Genomic DNA, 21,649 nt, shown 5'->3' with positions numbered 1-21,649 from the left:
TATTACCCTCCTGTTCAACTCGTTCGATATTTTTCCCCAAGAGATCTCACGGGTAAATGAATATATTGGAGTCGAAACGGAGCCTTAAGTCAACATTTCAAAAAAAATTCCCCTTTTTGATGGCAATTTTCGCAAGTTTTTTCCTTATATTAGTACGTCCTTCTATATTTTGACTCTATCACCCTCTACACACCTCGGATTTTCACGTACTTTTATACATAGTAACCTAAGACATAGGGCTACAACTTTTGTGCCCATGACCCTCGCATATTCTTTAGTATTCACGATCAAAACAATGCTCCAATCCATATTAGAGAAATCGAAGATTTCTGAAAGGGGTACCCCTTTGGTGAATTGGAGATTTCACTAATTTCTCCGAAATGTATTACCCTCGTGTTCAACTCGTTCGATATTTTTCCCCAAGAGATCTCATGGGTAAATGAATATATTGGAGTCGAAACGGAGCCTTAAGTCAACATTTCAAAAAAAATTCCTCTTTTTGAGGGCAATTTTCGCAAGTTTTTTCCTTATATTAGTACGTCCTTCTATATTTTGACTGTATCACCCTCTACACACCTCGGATTTGCACGTACTTTTATACATAGTACCCTAAGACATAGGGCTACAACTTTTGTGCCCATGACCCTCGCATATTCTTTAGTATTCACGATCAAAACAATGCTCCAATCCATATTAGAGAAATCGAAGATTTCTGAAAGGGGTACCCCTTTGGTGAATTGGAGATTTCACTAATTTCTCCGAAATGTATTACCCTCGTGTTCAACTCGTTCGATATTTTTCCCCAAGAGATCTCATGGGTAAATGAATATATTGGAGTCGAAACGGAGCCTTAAGTCAACATTTAAAAAAAAATTCCCCTTTTTGATGGCAATTTTCGCAAGTTTTTTCCTTATATTCGTACATCTCTCAGTATTTTGACTGTATCACCCTCTACACACCTCGGATTTTCACGTAATTTTATACATAGTACCATAAGACATAGGGCTACAACTTTTGTGCCCATGACCCTCGCATATTCTTTAGTATTCACGATCAAAACAATGCTCCAATCCATATTAGAGAAATCGAAGATTTCTGAAAGGGGTACCCCTTTGGTGAATTGGAGATTTCACTAATTTCTCCGAAATGTATTACCCTCCTGTTCAACTCGTTCGATATTTTTCCCCAAGAGATCTCACGGGTAAATGAATATATTGGAGTCGAAACGGAGCCTTAAGTCAACATTTCAAAAAAAATTCCCCTTTTTGATGGCAATTTTCGCAAGTTTTTTCCTTATATTAGTACGTCCTTCTATATTTTGACTCTATCACCCTCTACACACCTCGGATTTTCACGTAATTTTATACATAGTACCATAAGACATAGGGCTACAACTTTTGTGCCCATGACCCTCGCATATTCTTTAGTATTCACGATCAAAACAATGCTCCAATCCATATTAGAGAAATCGAAGATTTCTGAAAGGGGTACCCCTTTGGTGAATTGGAGATTTCACTAATTTCTCCGAAATGTATTACCCTCGTGTTCAACTCGTTCGATATTTTTCCCCAAGAGATCTCATGGGTAAATGAATATATTGGAGTCGAAACGGAGCCTTAAGTCAACATTTCAAAAAAAATCCCCCTTTTTGATGGCAATTTTCGCAAGTTTTTTCCTTATATTAGTACGTCCTTCTATATTTTTACTGTATCACCCTCTACACACCTCGGATTTTCACGTACTTTTATACATAGTAACCTAAGACATAGGGCTACAACTTTTGTGCCCATGACCCTCGCATATTCTTTAGTATTCACGATCAAAACAATGCTCCAATCCATATTAGAGAAATCGAAGATTTCTGAAAGGGGTACCCCTTTGGTGAATTGGAGATTTCACTAATTTCTCCGAAATGTATTACCCTCCTGTTCAACTCGTTCGATATTTTTCCCCAAGAGATCTCATGGGTAAATGAATATATTGGAGTCGAAACGGAGCCTTAAGTCAACATTTCAAAAAAAATTCCCCTTTTTGATGGCAATTTTCGCAAGTTTTTTCCTTATATTAGTACGTCCTTCTATATTTTGACTCTATCACCCTCTACACACCTCGGATTTTCACGTACTTTTATACATAGTAACCTAAGACATAGGGCTACAACTTTTGTGCCCATGACCCTCGCATATTCTTTAGTATTCACGATCAAAACAATGCTCCAATCCATATTAGAGAAATCGAAGATTTCTGAAAGGGGTACCCCTTTGGTGAATTGGAGATTTCACTAATTTCTCCGAAATGTATTACCCTCCTGTTCAACTCGTTCGATATTTTTCCCCAAGAGATCTCATGGGTAAATGAATATATTGGAGTCGAAACGGAGCCTTAAGTCAACATTTCAAAAAAAATTCCCCTTTTTGATGGCAATTTTCGCAAGTTTTTTCCTTATATTAGTACGTCCTTCTATATTTTGACTCTATCACCCTCTACACACCTCGGATTTTCACGTACTTTTATACATAGTAACCTAAGACATAGGGCTACAACTTTTGTGCCCATGACCCTCGCATATTCTTTAGTATTCACGATCAAAACAATGCTCCAATCCATATTAGAGAAATCGAAGATTTCTGAAAGGGGTACCCCTTTGGTGAATTGGAGATTTCACTAATTTCTCCGAAATGTATTACCCTCCTGTTCAACTCGTTCGATATTTTTCCCCAAGAGATCTCACGGGTAAATGAATATATTGGAGTCGAAACGGAGCCTTAAGTCAACATTTCAAAAAAAATTCCCCTTTTTGATGGCAATTTTCGCAAGTTTTTTCCTTATATTAGTACGTCCTTCTATATTTTGACTCTATCACCCTCTACACACCTCGGATTTTCACGTACTTTTATACATAGTAACCTAAGACATAGGGCTACAACTTTTGTGCCCATGACCCTCGCATATTCTTTAGTATTCACGATCAAAACAATGCTCCAATCCATATTAGAGAAATCGAAGATTTCTGAAAGGGGTACCCCTTTGGTGAATTGGAGATTTCACTAATTTCTCCGAAATGTATTACCCTCGTGTTCAACTCGTTCGATATTTTTCCCCAAGAGATCTCATGGGTAAATGAATATATTGGAGTCGAAACGGAGCCTTAAGTCAACATTTCAAAAAAAATTCCTCTTTTTGAGGGCAATTTTCGCAAGTTTTTTCCTTATATTAGTACGTCCTTCTATATTTTGACTGTATCACCCTCTACACACCTCGGATTTGCACGTACTTTTATACATAGTACCCTAAGACATAGGGCTACAACTTTTGTGCCCATGACCCTCGCATATTCTTTAGTATTCACGATCAAAACAATGCTCCAATCCATATTAGAGAAATCGAAGATTTCTGAAAGGGGTACCCCTTTGGTGAATTGGAGATTTCACTAATTTCTCCGAAATGTATTACCCTCCTGTTCAACTCGTTCGATATTTTTCCCCAAGAGATCTCATGGGTAAATGAATATATTGGAGTCGAAACGGAGCCTTAAGTCAACATTTCAAAAAAAATTCCCCTTTTTGATGGCAATTTTCGCAAGTTTTTTCCTTATATTCGTACATCTCTCAGTATTTTGACTGTATCGCCCTCTACACACCTCGGATTTTCACGTAATTTTATACATAGTACCATAAGACATAGGGCTACAACTTTTGTGCCCATGACCCTCGCATATTCTTTAGTATTCACGATCAAAACAATGCTCCAATCCATATTAGAGAAATCGAAGATTTCTGAAAGGGGTACCCCTTTGGTGAATTGGAGATTTCACTAATTTCTCCGAAATGTATTACCCTCGTGTTCAACTCGTTCGATATTTTTCCCCAAGAGATCTCATGGGTAAATGAATATATTGGAGTCGAAACGGAGCCTTAAGTCAACATTTCAAAAAAAATCCCCCTTTTTGATGGCAATTTTCGCAAGTTTTTTCCTTATATTAGTACGTCCTTCTATATTTTTACTGTATCACCCTCTACACACCTCGGATTTTCACGTACTTTTATACATAGTAACCTAAGACATAGGGCTACAACTTTTGTGCCCATGACCCTCGCATATTCTTTAGTATTCACGATCAAAACAATGCTCCAATCCATATTAGAGAAATCGAAGATTTCTGAAAGGGGTACCCCTTTGGTGAATTGGAGATTTCACTAATTTCTCCGAAATGTATTACCCTCCTGTTCAACTCGTTCGATATTTTTCCCCAAGAGATCTCATGGGTAAATGAATATATTGGAGTCGAAACGGAGCCTTAAGTCAACATTTCAAAAAAAATTCCCCTTTTTGATGGCAATTTTCGCAAGTTTTTTCCTTATATTAGTACGTCCTTCTATATTTTGACTCTATCACCCTCTACACACCTCGGATTTTCACGTACTTTTATACATAGTAACCTAAGACATAGGGCTACAACTTTTGTGCCCATGACCCTCGCATATTCTTTAGTATTCACGATCAAAACAATGCTCCAATCCATATTAGAGAAATCGAAGATTTCTGAAAGGGGTACCCCTTTGGTGAATTGGAGATTTCACTAATTTCTCCGAAATGTATTACCCTCCTGTTCAACTCGTTCGATATTTTTCCCCAAGAGATCTCATGGGTAAATGAATATATTGGAGTCGAAACGGAGCCTTAAGTCAACATTTCAAAAAAAATTCCCCTTTTTGATGGCAATTTTCGCAAGTTTTTTCCTTATATTAGTACGTCCTTCTATATTTTGACTCTATCACCCTCTACACACCTCGGATTTTCACGTACTTTTATACATAGTAACCTAAGACATAGGGCTACAACTTTTGTGCCCATGACCCTCGCATATTCTTTAGTATTCACGATCAAAACAATGCTCCAATCCATATTAGAGAAATCGAAGATTTCTGAAAGGGGTACCCCTTTGGTGAATTGGAGATTTCACTAATTTCTCCGAAATGTATTACCCTCCTGTTCAACTCGTTCGATATTTTTCCCCAAGAGATCTCATGGGTAAATGAATATATTGGAGTCGAAACGGAGCCTTAAGTCAACATTTCAAAAAAAATTCCCCTTTTTGATGGCAATTTTCGCAAGTTTTTTCCTTATATTAGTACGTCCTTCTATATTTTGACTCTATCACCCTCTACACACCTCGGATTTTCACGTACTTTTATACATAGTAACCTAAGACATAGGGCTACAACTTTTGTGCCCATGACCCTCGCATATTCTTTAGTATTCACGATCAAAACAATGCTCCAATCCATATTAGAGAAATCGAAGATTTCTGAAAGGGGTACCCCTTTGGTGAATTGGAGATTTCACTAATTTCTCCGAAATGTATTACCCTCCTGTTCAACTCGTTCGATATTTTTCCCCAAGAGATCTCACGGGTAAATGAATATATTGGAGTCGAAACGGAGCCTTAAGTCAACATTTCAAAAAAAATTCCCCTTTTTGATGGCAATTTTCGCAAGTTTTTTCCTTATATTAGTACGTCCTTCTATATTTTGACTCTATCACCCTCTACACACCTCGGATTTTCACGTACTTTTATACATAGTAACCTAAGACATAGGGCTACAACTTTTGTGCCCATGACCCTCGCATATTCTTTAGTATTCACGATCAAAACAATGCTCCAATCCATATTAGAGAAATCGAAGATTTCTGAAAGGGGTACCCCTTTGGTGAATTGGAGATTTCACTAATTTCTCCGAAATGTATTACCCTCGTGTTCAACTCGTTCGATATTTTTCCCCAAGAGATCTCATGGGTAAATGAATATATTGGAGTCGAAACGGAGCCTTAAGTCAACATTTCAAAAAAAATTCCTCTTTTTGAGGGCAATTTTCGCAAGTTTTTTCCTTATATTAGTACGTCCTTCTATATTTTGACTGTATCACCCTCTACACACCTCGGATTTGCACGTACTTTTATACATAGTACCCTAAGACATAGGGCTACAACTTTTGTGCCCATGACCCTCGCATATTCTTTAGTATTCACGATCAAAACAATGCTCCAATCCATATTAGAGAAATCGAAGATTTCTGAAAGGGGTACCCCTTTGGTGAATTGGAGATTTCACTAATTTCTCCGAAATGTATTACCCTCCTGTTCAACTCGTTCGATATTTTTCCCCAAGAGATCTCATGGGTAAATGAATATATTGGAGTCGAAACGGAGCCTTAAGTCAACATTTCAAAAAAAATTCCCCTTTTTGATGGCAATTTTCGCAAGTTTTTTCCTTATATTCGTACATCTCTCAGTATTTTGACTGTATCGCCCTCTACACACCTCGGATTTTCACGTAATTTTATACATAGTACCATAAGACATAGGGCTACAACTTTTGTGCCCATGACCCTCGCATATTCTTTAGTATTCACGATCAAAACAATGCTCCAATCCATATTAGAGAAATCGAAGATTTCTGAAAGGGGTACCCCTTTGGTGAATTGGAGATTTCACTAATTTCTCCGAAATGTATTACCCTCGTGTTCAACTCGTTCGATATTTTTCCCCAAGAGATCTCATGGGTAAATGAATATATTGGAGTCGAAACGGAGCCTTAAGTCAACATTTCAAAAAAAATCCCCCTTTTTGATGGCAATTTTCGCAAGTTTTTTCCTTATATTAGTACGTCCTTCTATATTTTTACTGTATCACCCTCTACACACCTCGGATTTTCACGTACTTTTATACATAGTAACCTAAGACATAGGGCTACAACTTTTGTGCCCATGACCCTCGCATATTCTTTAGTATTCACGATCAAAACAATGCTCCAATCCATATTAGAGAAATCGAAGATTTCTGAAAGGGGTACCCCTTTGGTGAATTGGAGATTTCACTAATTTCTCCGAAATGTATTACCCTCCTGTTCAACTCGTTCGATATTTTTCCCCAAGAGATCTCATGGGTAAATGAATATATTGGAGTCGAAACGGAGCCTTAAGTCAACATTTCAAAAAAAATTCCCCTTTTTGATGGCAATTTTCGCAAGTTTTTTCCTTATATTAGTACGTCCTTCTATATTTTGACTCTATCACCCTCTACACACCTCGGATTTTCACGTACTTTTATACATAGTAACCTAAGACATAGGGCTACAACTTTTGTGCCCATGACCCTCGCATATTCTTTAGTATTCACGATCAAAACAATGCTCCAATCCATATTAGAGAAATCGAAGATTTCTGAAAGGGGTACCCCTTTGGTGAATTGGAGATTTCACTAATTTCTCCGAAATGTATTACCCTCCTGTTCAACTCGTTCGATATTTTTCCCCAAGAGATCTCATGGGTAAATGAATATATTGGAGTCGAAACGGAGCCTTAAGTCAACATTTCAAAAAAAATTCCCCTTTTTGATGGCAATTTTCGCAAGTTTTTTCCTTATATTAGTACGTCCTTCTATATTTTGACTCTATCACCCTCTACACACCTCGGATTTTCACGTACTTTTATACATAGTAACCTAAGACATAGGGCTACAACTTTTGTGCCCATGACCCTCGCATATTCTTTAGTATTCACGATCAAAACAATGCTCCAATCCATATTAGAGAAATCGAAGATTTCTGAAAGGGGTACCCCTTTGGTGAATTGGAGATTTCACTAATTTCTCCGAAATGTATTACCCTCCTGTTCAACTCGTTCGATATTTTTCCCCAAGAGATCTCACGGGTAAATGAATATATTGGAGTCGAAACGGAGCCTTAAGTCAACATTTCAAAAAAAATTCCCCTTTTTGATGGCAATTTTCGCAAGTTTTTTCCTTATATTAGTACGTCCTTCTATATTTTGACTCTATCACCCTCTACACACCTCGGATTTTCACGTACTTTTATACATAGTAACCTAAGACATAGGGCTACAACTTTTGTGCCCATGACCCTCGCATATTCTTTAGTATTCACGATCAAAACAATGCTCCAATCCATATTAGAGAAATCGAAGATTTCTGAAAGGGGTACCCCTTTGGTGAATTGGAGATTTCACTAATTTCTCCGAAATGTATTACCCTCGTGTTCAACTCGTTCGATATTTTTCCCCAAGAGATCTCATGGGTAAATGAATATATTGGAGTCGAAACGGAGCCTTAAGTCAACATTTCAAAAAAAATTCCTCTTTTTGAGGGCAATTTTCGCAAGTTTTTTCCTTATATTAGTACGTCCTTCTATATTTTGACTGTATCACCCTCTACACACCTCGGATTTGCACGTACTTTTATACATAGTACCCTAAGACATAGGGCTACAACTTTTGTGCCCATGACCCTCGCATATTCTTTAGTATTCACGATCAAAACAATGCTCCAATCCATATTAGAGAAATCGAAGATTTCTGAAAGGGGTACCCCTTTGGTGAATTGGAGATTTCACTAATTTCTCCGAAATGTATTACCCTCGTGTTCAACTCGTTCGATATTTTTCCCCAAGAGATCTCATGGGTAAATGAATATATTGGAGTTGAAACGGAGCCTTAAGTCAACATTTAAAAAAAAATTCCCCTTTTTGATGGCAATTTTCGCAAGTTTTTTCCTTATATTCGTACATCTCTCAGTATTTTGACTGTATCACCCTCTACACACCTCGGATTTTCACGTAATTTTATACATAGTACCATAAGACATAGGGCTACAACTTTTGTGCCCATGACCCTCGCATATTCTTTAGTATTCACGATCAAAACAATGCTCCAATCCATATTAGAGAAATCGAAGATTTCTGAAAGGGGTACCCCTTTGGTGAATTGGAGATTTCACTAATTTCTCCGAAATGTATTACCCTCCTGTTCAACTCGTTCGATATTTTTCCCCAAGAGATCTCACGGGTAAATGAATATATTGGAGTCGAAACGGAGCCTTAAGTCAACATTTCAAAAAAAATTCCCCTTTTTGATGGCAATTTTCGCAAGTTTTTTCCTTATATTAGTACGTCCTTCTATATTTTGACTCTATCACCCTCTACACACCTCGGATTTTCACGTACTTTTATACATAGTAACCTAAGACATAGGGCTACAACTTTTGTGCCCATGACCCTCGCATATTCTTTAGTATTCACGATCAAAACAATGCTCCAATCCATATTAGAGAAATCGAAGATTTCTGAAAGGGGTACCCCTTTGGTGAATTGGAGATTTCACTAATTTCTCCGAAATGTATTACCCTCGTGTTCAACTCGTTCGATATTTTTCCCCAAGAGATCTCATGGGTAAATGAATATATTGGAGTCAAAACGGAGCCTTAAGTCAACATTTCAAAAAAAATTCCCCTTTTTGATGGCAATTTTCGCAAGTTTTTTCCTTATATTAGTACGTCCTTCTATATTTTGACTCTATCACCCTCTACACACCTCGGATTTTCACGTACTTTTATACATAGTAACCTAAGACATAGGGCTACAACTTTTGTGCCCATGACCCTCGCATATTCTTTAGTATTCACGATCAAAACAATGCTCCAATCCATATTAGAGAAATCGAAGATTTCTGAAAGGGGTACCCCTTTGGTGAATTGGAGATTTCACTAATTTCTCCGAAATGTATTACCCTCCTGTTCAACTCGTTCGATATTTTTCCCCAAGAGATCTCATGGGTAAATGAATATATTGGAGTCGAAACGGAGCCTTAAGTCAACATTTCAAAAAAAATTCCCCTTTTTGATGGCAATTTTCGCAAGTTTTTTCCTTATATTCGTACATCTCTCAGTATTTTGACTGTATCGCCCTCTACACACCTCGGATTTTCACGTAATTTTATACATAGTACCATAAGACATAGGGCTACAACTTTTGTGCCCATGACCCTCGCATATTCTTTAGTATTCACGATCAAAACAATGCTCCAATCCATATTAGAGAAATCGAAGATTTCTGAAAGGGGTACCCCTTTGGTGAATTGGAGATTTCACTAATTTCTCCGAAATGTATTACCCTCGTGTTCAACTCGTTCGATATTTTTCCCCAAGAGATCTCATGGGTAAATGAATATATTGGAGTCGAAACGGAGCCTTAAGTCAACATTTCAAAAAAAATCCCCCTTTTTGATGGCAATTTTCGCAAGTTTTTTCCTTATATTAGTACGTCCTTCTATATTTTTACTGTATCACCCTCTACACACCTCGGATTTTCACGTACTTTTATACATAGTAACCTAAGACATAGGGCTACAACTTTTGTGCCCATGACCCTCGCATATTCTTTAGTATTCACGATCAAAACAATGCTCCAATCCATATTAGAGAAATCGAAGATTTCTGAAAGGGGTACCCCTTTGGTGAATTGGAGATTTCACTAATTTCTCCGAAATGTATTACCCTCCTGTTCAACTCGTTCGATATTTTTCCCCAAGAGATCTCATGGGTAAATGAATATATTGGAGTCGAAACGGAGCCTTAAGTCAACATTTCAAAAAAAATTCCCCTTTTTGATGGCAATTTTCGCAAGTTTTTTCCTTATATTAGTACGTCCTTCTATATTTTGACTCTATCACCCTCTACACACCTCGGATTTTCACGTACTTTTATACATAGTAACCTAAGACATAGGGCTACAACTTTTGTGCCCATGACCCTCGCATATTCTTTAGTATTCACGATCAAAACAATGCTCCAATCCATATTAGAGAAATCGAAGATTTCTGAAAGGGGTACCCCTTTGGTGAATTGGAGATTTCACTAATTTCTCCGAAATGTATTACCCTCCTGTTCAACTCGTTCGATATTTTTCCCCAAGAGATCTCATGGGTAAATGAATATATTGGAGTCGAAACGGAGCCTTAAGTCAACATTTCAAAAAAAATTCCCCTTTTTGATGGCAATTTTCGCAAGTTTTTTCCTTATATTAGTACGTCCTTCTATATTTTGACTCTATCACCCTCTACACACCTCGGATTTTCACGTACTTTTATACATAGTAACCTAAGACATAGGGCTACAACTTTTGTGCCCATGACCCTCGCATATTCTTTAGTATTCACGATCAAAACAATGCTCCAATCCATATTAGAGAAATCGAAGATTTCTGAAAGGGGTACCCCTTTGGTGAATTGGAGATTTCACTAATTTCTCCGAAATGTATTACCCTCCTGTTCAACTCGTTCGATATTTTTCCCCAAGAGATCTCACGGGTAAATGAATATATTGGAGTCGAAACGGAGCCTTAAGTCAACATTTCAAAAAAAATTCCCCTTTTTGATGGCAATTTTCGCAAGTTTTTTCCTTATATTAGTACGTCCTTCTATATTTTGACTCTATCACCCTCTACACACCTCGGATTTTCACGTACTTTTATACATAGTAACCTAAGACATAGGGCTACAACTTTTGTGCCCATGACCCTCGCATATTCTTTAGTATTCACGATCAAAACAATGCTCCAATCCATATTAGAGAAATCGAAGATTTCTGAAAGGGGTACCCCTTTGGTGAATTGGAGATTTCACTAATTTCTCCGAAATGTATTACCCTCCTGTTCAACTCGTTCGATATTTTTCCCCAAGAGATCTCACGGGTAAATGAATATATTGGAGTCGAAACGGAGCCTTAAGTCAACATTTCAAAAAAAATTCCCCTTTTTGATGGCAATTTTCGCAAGTTTTTTCCTTATATTAGTACGTCCTTCTATATTTTGACTCTATCACCCTCTACACACCTCGGATTTTCACGTACTTTTATACATAGAAACCTAAGACATAGGGCTACAACTTTTGTGCCCATGACCCTCGCATATTCTTTAGTATTCACGATCAAAACAATGCTCCAATCCATATTAGAGAAATCGAAGATTTCTGAAAGGGGTACCCCTTTGGTGAATTGGAGATTTCACTAATTTCTCCGAAATGTATTACCCTCGTGTTCAACTCGTTCGATATTTTTCCCCAAGAGATCTCATGGGTAAATGAATATATTGGAGTCGAAACGGAGCCTTAAGTCAACATTTCAAAAAAAATTCCTCTTTTTGAGGGCAATTTTCGCAAGTTTTTTCCTTATATTAGTACGTCCTTCTATATTTTGACTGTATCACCCTCTACACACCTCGGATTTGCACGTACTTTTATACATAGTACCCTAAGACATAGGGCTACAACTTTTGTGCCCATGACCCTCGCATATTCTTTAGTATTCACGATCAAAACAATGCTCCAATCCATATTAGAGAAATCGAAGATTTCTGAAAGGGGTACCCCTTTGGTGAATTGGAGATTTCACTAATTTCTCCGAAATGTATTACCCTCGTGTTCAACTCGTTCGATATTTTTCCCCAAGAGATCTCATGGGTAAATGAATATATTGGAGTCGAAACGGAGCCTTAAGTCAACATTTAAAAAAAAATTCCCCTTTTTGATGGCAATTTTCGCAAGTTTTTTCCTTATATTCGTACATCTCTCAGTATTTTGACTGTATCACCCTCTACACACCTCGGATTTTCACGTAATTTTATACATAGTACCATAAGACATAGGGCTACAACTTTTGTGCCCATGACCCTCGCATATTCTTTAGTATTCACGATCAAAACAATGCTCCAATCCATATTAGAGAAATCGAAGATTTCTGAAAGGGGTACCCCTTTGGTGAATTGGAGATTTCACTAATTTCTCCGAAATGTATTACCCTCCTGTTCAACTCGTTCGATATTTTTCCCCAAGAGATCTCACGGGTAAATGAATATATTGGAGTCGAAACGGAGCCTTAAGTCAACATTTCAAAAAAAATTCCCCTTTTTGATGGCAATTTTCGCAAGTTTTTTCCTTATATTAGTACGTCCTTCTATATTTTGACTCTATCACCCTCTACACACCTCGGATTTTCACGTACTTTTATACATAGTAACCTAAGACATAGGGCTACAACTTTTGTGCCCATGACCCTCGCATATTCTTTAGTATTCACGATCAAAACAATGCTCCAATCCATATTAGAGAAATCGAAGATTTCTGAAAGGGGTACCCCTTTGGTGAATTGGAGATTTCACTAATTTCTCCGAAATGTATTACCCTCGTGTTCAACTCGTTCGATATTTTTCCCCAAGAGATCTCATGGGTAAATGAATATATTGGAGTCGAAACGGAGCCTTAAGTCAACATTTCAAAAAAAATTCCTCTTTTTGAGGGCAATTTTCGCAAGTTTTTTCCTTATATTAGTACGTCCTTCTATATTTTGACTGTATCACCCTCTACACACCTCGGATTTGCACGTACTTTTATACATAGTACCCTAAGACATAGGGCTACAACTTTTGTGCCCATGACCCTCGCATATTCTTTAGTATTCACGATCAAAACAATGCTCCAATCCATATTAGAGAAATCGAAGATTTCTGAAAGGGGTACCCCTTTGGTGAATTGGAGATTTCACTAATTTCTCCGAAATGTATTACCCTCGTGTTCAACTCGTTCGATATTTTTCCCCAAGAGATCTCATGGGTAAATGAATATATTGGAGTCGAAACGGAGCCTTAAGTCAACATTTAAAAAAAAATTCCCCTTTTTGATGGCAATTTTCGCAAGTTTTTTCCTTATATTCGTACATCTCTCAGTATTTTGACTGTATCACCCTCTACACACCTCGGATTTTCACGTAATTTTATACATAGTACCATAAGACATAGGGCTACAACTTTTGTGCCCATGACCCTCGCATATTCTTTAGTATTCACGATCAAAACAATGCTCCAATCCATATTAGAGAAATCGAAGATTTCTGAAAGGGGTACCCCTTTGGTGAATTGGAGATTTCACTAATTTCTCCGAAATGTATTACCCTCGTGTTCAACTCGTTCGATATTTTTCCCCAAGAGATCTCATGGGTAAATGAATATATTGGAGTCGAAACGGAGCCTTAAGTCAACATTTCAAAAAAAATCCCCCTTTTTGATGGCAATTTTCGCAAGTTTTTTCCTTATATTAGTACGTCCTTCTATATTTTTACTGTATCACCCTCTACACACCTCGGATTTTCACGTACTTTTATACATAGTAACCTAAGACATAGGGCTACAACTTTTGTGCCCATGACCCTCGCATATTCTTTAGTATTCACGATCAAAACAATGCTCCAATCCATATTAGAGAAATCGAAGATTTCTGAAAGGGGTACCCCTTTGGTGAATTGGAGATTTCACTAATTTCTCCGAAATGTATTACCCTCCAGTTCAACTCGTTCGATATTTTTCCCCAAGAGATCTCATGGGTAAATGAATATATTGGAGTCGAAACGGAGCCTTAAGTCAACATTTCAAAAAAAATTCCCCTTTTTGATGGCAATTTTCGCAAGTTTTTTCCTTATATTAGTACGTCCTTCTATATTTTGACTCTATCACCCTCTACACACCTCGGATTTTCACGTACTTTTATACATAGTAACCTAAGACATAGGGCTACAACTTTTGTGCCCATGACCCTCGCATATTCTTTAGTATTCACGATCAAAACAATGCTCCAATCCATATTAGAGAAATCGAAGATTTCTGAAAGGGGTACCCCTTTGGTGAATTGGAGATTTCACTAATTTCTCCGAAATGTATTACCCTCCTGTTCAACTCGTTCGATATTTTTCCCCAAGAGATCTCATGGGTAAATGAATATATTGGAGTCGAAACGGAGCCTTAAGTCAACATTTCAAAAAAAATTCCCCTTTTTGATGGCAATTTTCGCAAGTTTTTTCCTTATATTAGTACGTCCTTCTATATTTTGACTCTATCACCCTCTACACACCTCGGATTTTCACGTACTTTTATACATAGTAACCTAAGACATAGGGCTACAACTTTTGTGCCCATGACCCTCGCATATTCTTTAGTATTCACGATCAAAACAATGCTCCAATCCATATTAGAGAAATCGAAGATTTCTGAAAGGGGTACCCCTTTGGTGAATTGGAGATTTCACTAATTTCTCCGAAATGTATTACCCTCGTGTTCAACTCGTTCGATATTTTTCCCCAAGAGATCTCTTGGGTAAATGAATATATTGGAGTCGAAACGGAGCCTTAAGTCAACATTTCAAAAAAAATTCCTCTTTTTGATGGCAATTTTCGCAAGTTTTTTCCTTATATTAGTACGTCCTTCTATATTTTGACTCTATCACCCTCTACACACCTCGGATTTGCACGTAATTTTATACATAGTACCCTAAGACATAGGGCTACAACTTTTGTGCCCATGACCCTTGCATATTCTTTATTATTCCCGATCAAAACAATGCTCCAATCCATATTAGAGAAATCGAAGATTTCTGAAAGGGGTACCCCTTTGGTGAATTGGAGATTTCACTAATTTCTCCGAAATGTATTACCCACGTGTTCAACTCGTTCGATATTTTTCCCCAAGAGATCTCATGGGTAAATGAATATATTGGAGTGGAAACGGAGCCTTAAGTCAACATTTCAAAAAAAATTCCCCTTTTTGATGGCAATTTTCGCAAGTTTTTTCCTTATATTCGTACATCTCTTAGTATTTTGACTGTATCACCCTCTACACACCTCGGATTTTCACGTAATTTTATACATAGTACCCTAAGACATAGGGCTACAACTTTTGTGCCCATGACCCTCGCATATTCTTTATTATTCACGATCAATACAATGCTCCAATCCATATTAGAGAAATCAAAGATTTCTGAAAGGGGGTACCCCTTTGGTGAATTGGAGATTTCACTAATTTCTCCGAAATGTATTACCCTCGTGTTCAACTCGTTCGATATTTTTCCCCTAGAGATCTCATGGGTAAATGAATATATTGGAGTCGAAACGGAGCCTTAAGTCAACATTTCAAAAAAAATTCCTCTTTTTGATGGCAATTTTCGCAAGTTTTTTCCTTATATTAGTACGTCCTTCTATATTTTGACTGTATCACCCTCTACACACCTCGGATTTGCACGTACTTTTATACATAGTACCCTAAGACATAGGGCTACAACTTTTGTGCCCATGACCCTCGCATATTCTTTAGTATTCACGATCAAAACAATGCTCCAATCCATATTAGAGAAATCGAAGATTTCTGAAAGGGGTACCCCTTTGGTGAATTGGAGATTTCACTAATTTCTCCGAAATGTATTACCCTCGTGTTCAACTCGTTCGATATTTTTCCCCAAGAGATCTCATGGGTAAATGAATATATTGGAGTCGAAACGGAGCCTTAAGTCAACATTTCAAAAAAAATTCCTCTTTTTGATGGAAATTTTCGCAAGTTTTTTCCTTATATTAGTACGTCCTTCTATATTTTGACTCTATCACCCTCTACACACCTCGGATTTGCACGTAATTTTATACATAGTACCCTAAGAGATATGGGCTACAACTTTTGTGCCCATGACCCTCGCATATTCTTTATTATTCACGATCAAAACAATGCTCCAATCCATATTAGAGAAATCGAAGATTTCTGAAAGGGGTACCCCTTTGGTGAATTGGAGATTTCACTAATTTCTCCGAAATGTATTACCCTCGTGTTCAACTCGTTCGATATTTTTCCCCAAGAGATCTCATGGGTAAATGAATATATTGGAGTCGAAACGGAGCCTTAAGTCAACATTTCAAAAAAAATTCCTCTTTTTGATGGCAATTTTCGCAAGTTTTTTCCTTATATTAGTACGTCCTTCTATATTTTGACTGTATCACCCTCTACACACCTCGGATTTGCACGTACTTTTATACATAGTACCCTAAGACATAGGGCTACAACTTTTGTGCCCATGACCCTCGCATATTCTTTAGTATTCACGATCAAAACAATGCTCCAATCCATATTAGAGAAATCGAAGATTTCTGAAAGGGGTACCCCTTTGGTGAATTGGAGATTTCACTAATTTCTCCGAAATGTATTACCCTCGTGTTCAACTCGTTCGATATTTTTCCCCAAGAGATCTCATGGGTAAATGAATATATTGGAGTCGAAACGGAGCCTTAAGTCAACATTTCAAAAAAAATTCCTCTTTTTGATGGAAATTTTCGCAAGTTTTTTCCTTATATTAGTACGTCCTTCTATATTTTGACTCTATCACCCTCTACACACCTCGGATTTTCACGTACTTTTATACATAGTAACCTAAGACATAGGGCTACAACTTTTGTGCCCCTGACCCTCGCATATTCTTTAGTATTCACGATCAAAACAATGCTCCAATCCATATTAGAGAAATCGAAGATTTCTGAAAGGGGTACCCCTTTGGTGAATTGGAGATTTCACTAATTTCTCCGAAATGTATTACCCTCCTGTTCAACTCGTTCGATATTTTTCCCCAAGAGATCTCATGGGTAAATGAATATATTGGAGTCGAAACGGAGCCTTAAGTCAACATTTCAAAAAAAATTCCCCTTTTTGATGGCAATTTTCGCAAGTTTTTTCCTTATATTAGTACGTCCTTCTATATTTTGACTGTATCACCCTCTACACACCTCGGATTTGCACGTACTTTTATACATAGTACCCTAAGACATAGGGCTACAACTTTTGTGCCCATGACCCTCGCATATTCTTTAGTATTCACGATCAAAACAATGCTCCAATCCATATTAGAGAAATCGAAGATTTCTGAAAGGGGTACCCCTTTGGTGAATTGGAGATTTCACTAATTTCTCCGAAATGTATTACCCTCGTGTTCAACTCGTTCGATATTTTTCCCCAAGAGATCTCATGGGTAAATGAATATATTGGAGTCGAAACGGAGCCTTAAGTCAACATTTCAAAAAAAATCCCCCTTTTTGATGGCAATTTTCGCAAGATTTTTCCTTATATTAGTACGTCCTTCTATATTTTTACTGTATCACCCTCTACACACCTCGGATTTTCACGTACTTTTATACATAGTAACCTAAGACATAGGGCAACAACTTTTGTGCCCCTGACCCTCGCATATTCTTTAGTATTCACGATCAAAACAATGCTCCAATCCATATTAGAGAAATCGAAGATTTCTGAAAGGGGTACCCCTTTGGTGAATTGGAGATTTCACTAATTTCTCCGAAATGTATTACCCTCCTGTTCAACTCGTTCGATATTTTTCCCCAAGAGATCTCATGGGTAAATGAATATATTGGAGTCGAAACGGAGCCTTAAGTCAACATTTCAAAAAAAATTCCCCTTTTTGATGGCAATTTTCGCAAGTTTTTTCCTTATATTAGTACGTCCTTCTATATTTTGACTCTATCACCCTCTACACACCTCGGATTTTCACGTACTTTTATACATAGTAACCTAAGACATAGGGCTACAACTTTTGTGCCCATGACCCTCGCATATTCTTTAGTATTCACGATCAAAACAATGCTCCAATCCATATTAGAGAAATCGAAGATTTCTGAAAGGGGTACCCCTTTGGTGAATTGGAGATTTCACTAATTTCTCCGAAATGTATTACCCTCCTGTTCAACTCGTTCGATATTTTTCCCCAAGAGATCTCATGGGTAAATGAATATATTGGAGTCGAAACGGAGCCTTAAGTCAACATTTCAAAAAAAATTCCCCTTTTTGATGGCAATTTTCGCAAGTTTTTTCCTTATATTAGTACGTCCTTCTATATTTTGACTGTATCACCCTCTACACACCTCGGATTTGCACGTACTTTTATACATAGTACCCTAAGACATAGGGCTACAACTTTTGTGCCCATGACCCTCGCATATTCTTTAGTATTCACGATCAAAACAATGCTCCAATCCATATTAGAGAAATCGAAGATTTCTGAAAGGGGTACCCCTTTGGTGAATTGGAGATTTCACTAATTTCTCCGAAATGTATTACCCTCGTGTTCAACTCGTTCGATATTTTTCCCCAAGAGATCTCATGGGTAAATGAATATATTGGAGTCGAAACGGAGCCTTAAGTCAACATTTCAAAAAAAATTCCTCTTTTTGATGGAAATTTTCGCAAGTTTTTTCCTTATATTAGTACGTCCTTCTATATTTTGACTCTATCACCCTCTACACACCTCGGATTTGCACGTAATTTTATACATAGTACCCTAAGAGATATGGGCTACAACTTTTGTGCCCATGACCCTCGCATATTCTTTATTATTCACGATCAAAACAATGCTCCAATCCATATTAGAGAAATCGAAGATTTCTGAAAGGGGTACACCTTTGGTGAATTGGAGATTTCACTAATTTCTCCGAAATGTATTACCCTCGTGTTCAACTCGTTCGATATTTTTCCCCAAGAGATCTCATGGGTAAATGAATATATTGGAGTCGAAACGGAGCCTTAAGTCAACATTTCAAAAAAAATTCCTCTTTTTGATGGCAATTTTCGCAAGTTTTTTCCTTATATTAGTACGTCCTTCTATATTTTGACTGTATCACCCTCTACACACCTCGGATTTGCACGTACTTTTATACATAGTACCCTAAGACATAGGGCTACAACTTTTGTGCCCATGACCCTCGCATATTCTTTAGTATTCACGATCAAAACAATGCTCCAATCCATATTAGAGAAATCGAAGATTTCTGAAAGGGGTACCCCTTTGGTGAATTGGAGATTTCACTAATTTCTCCGAAATGTATTACCCTCGTGTTCAACTCGTTCGATATTTTTCCCCAAGAGATCTCATGGGTAAATGAATATATTGGAGTCGAAACGGAGCCTTAAGTCAACATTTCAAAAAAAATTCCTCTTTTTGATGGAAATTTTCGCAAGTTTTTTCCTTATATTAGTACGTCCTTCTATATTTTGACTCTATCACCCTCTACACACCTCGGATTTTCACGTACTTTTATACATAGTAACCTAAGACATAGGGCTACAACTTTTGTGCCCCTGACCCTCGCATATTCTTTAGTATTCACGATCAAAACAATGCTCCAATCCATATTAGAGAAATCGAAGATTTCTGAAAGGGGTACCCCTTTGGTGAATTGGAGATTTCACTAATTTCTCCGAAATGTATTACCCTCCTGTTCAACTCGTTCGATATTTTTCCCCAAGAGATCTCATGGGTAAATGAATATATTGGAGTCGAAACGGAGCCTTAAGTCAACATTTCAAAAAAAATTCCCCTTTTTGATGGCAATTTTCGCAAGTTTTTTCCTTATATTAGTACGTCCTTCTATATTTTGACTGTATCACCCTCTACACACCTCGGATTTGCACGTACTTTTATACATAGTACCCTAAGACATAGGGCTACAACTTTTGTGCCCATGACCCTCGCATATTCTTTAGTATTCACGATCAAAACAATGCTCCAATCCATATTAGAGAAATCGAAGATTTCTGAAAGGGGTACCCCTTTGGTGAATTGGAGATTTCACTAATTTCTCCGAAATGTATTACCCTCGTGTTCAACTCGTTCGATATTTTTCCCCAAGAGATCTCATGGGTAAATGAATATATTGGAGTCGAAACGGAGCCTTAAGTCAACATTTCAAAAAAAATCCCCCTTTTTGATGGCAATTTTCGCAAGATTTTTCCTTATATTAGTACGTCCTTCTATATTTTTACTGTATCACCCTCTACACACCTCGGATTTTCACGTACTTTTATACATAGTAACCTAAGACATAGGGCAACAACTTTTGTGCCCCTGACCCTCGCATATTCTTTAGTATTCACGATCAAAACAATGCTCCAATCCATATTAGAGAAATCGAAGATTTCTGAAAGGGGTACCCCTTTGGTGAATTGGAGATTTCACTAATTTCTCCGAAATGTATTACCCTCCTGTTCAACTCGTTCGATATTTTTCCCCAAGAGATCTCATGGGTAAATGAATATATTGGAGTCGAAACGGAGCCTTAAGTCAACATTTCAAAAAAAATTCCCCTTTTTGATGGCAATTTTCGCAAGTTTTTTCCTTATATTAGTACGTCCTTCTATATTTTGACTCTATCACCCTCTACACACCTCGGATTTTCACGTACTTTTATACATAGTAACCTAAGACATAGGGCTACAACTTTTGTGCCCATGACCCTCGCATATTCTTTAGTATTCACGATCAAAACAATGCTCCAATCCATATTAGAGAAATCGAAGATTTCTGAAAGGGGTACCCCTTTGGTGAATTGGAGATTTCACTAATTTCTCCGAAATGTATTACCCTCCTGTTCAACTCGTTCGATATTTTTCCCCAAGAGATCTCATGGGTAAATGAATATATTGGAGTCGAAACGGAGCCTTAAGTCAACATTTCAAAAAAAATTCCCCTTTTTGATGGCAATTTTCGCAAGTTTTTTCCTTATATTAGTACGTCCTTCTATATTTTGACTGTATCACCCTCTACACACCTCGGATTTGCACGTACTTTTATACATAGTACCCTAAGACATAGGGCTACAACTTTTGTGCCCATGACCCTCGCATATTCTTTAGTATTCACGATCAAAACAATGCTCCAATCCATATTAGAGAAATCGAAGATTTCTGAAAGGGGTACCCCTTTGGTGAATTGGAGATTTCACTAATTTCTCCGAAATGTATTACCCTCGTGTTCAACTCGTTCGATATTTTTCCCCAAGAGATCTCATGGGTAAATGAATATATTGGAGTCGAAACGGAGCCTTAAGTCAACATTTCAAAAAAAATCCCCCTTTTTGATGGCAATTTTCGCAAGATTTTTCCTTATATTAGTACGTCCTTCTATATTTTTACTGTATCACCCTCTACACACCTCGG

Source organism: Humulus lupulus, chromosome 3, assembly GCF_963169125.1.
Source record: "Humulus lupulus chromosome 3, drHumLupu1.1, whole genome shotgun sequence".
In the NCBI taxonomy this organism is placed as follows: domain Eukaryota; kingdom Viridiplantae; phylum Streptophyta; class Magnoliopsida; order Rosales; family Cannabaceae; genus Humulus; species Humulus lupulus.
The sequence above is the reverse complement of the archived record's forward strand: the minus strand, read 5'-3'. Positions refer to the sequence as shown.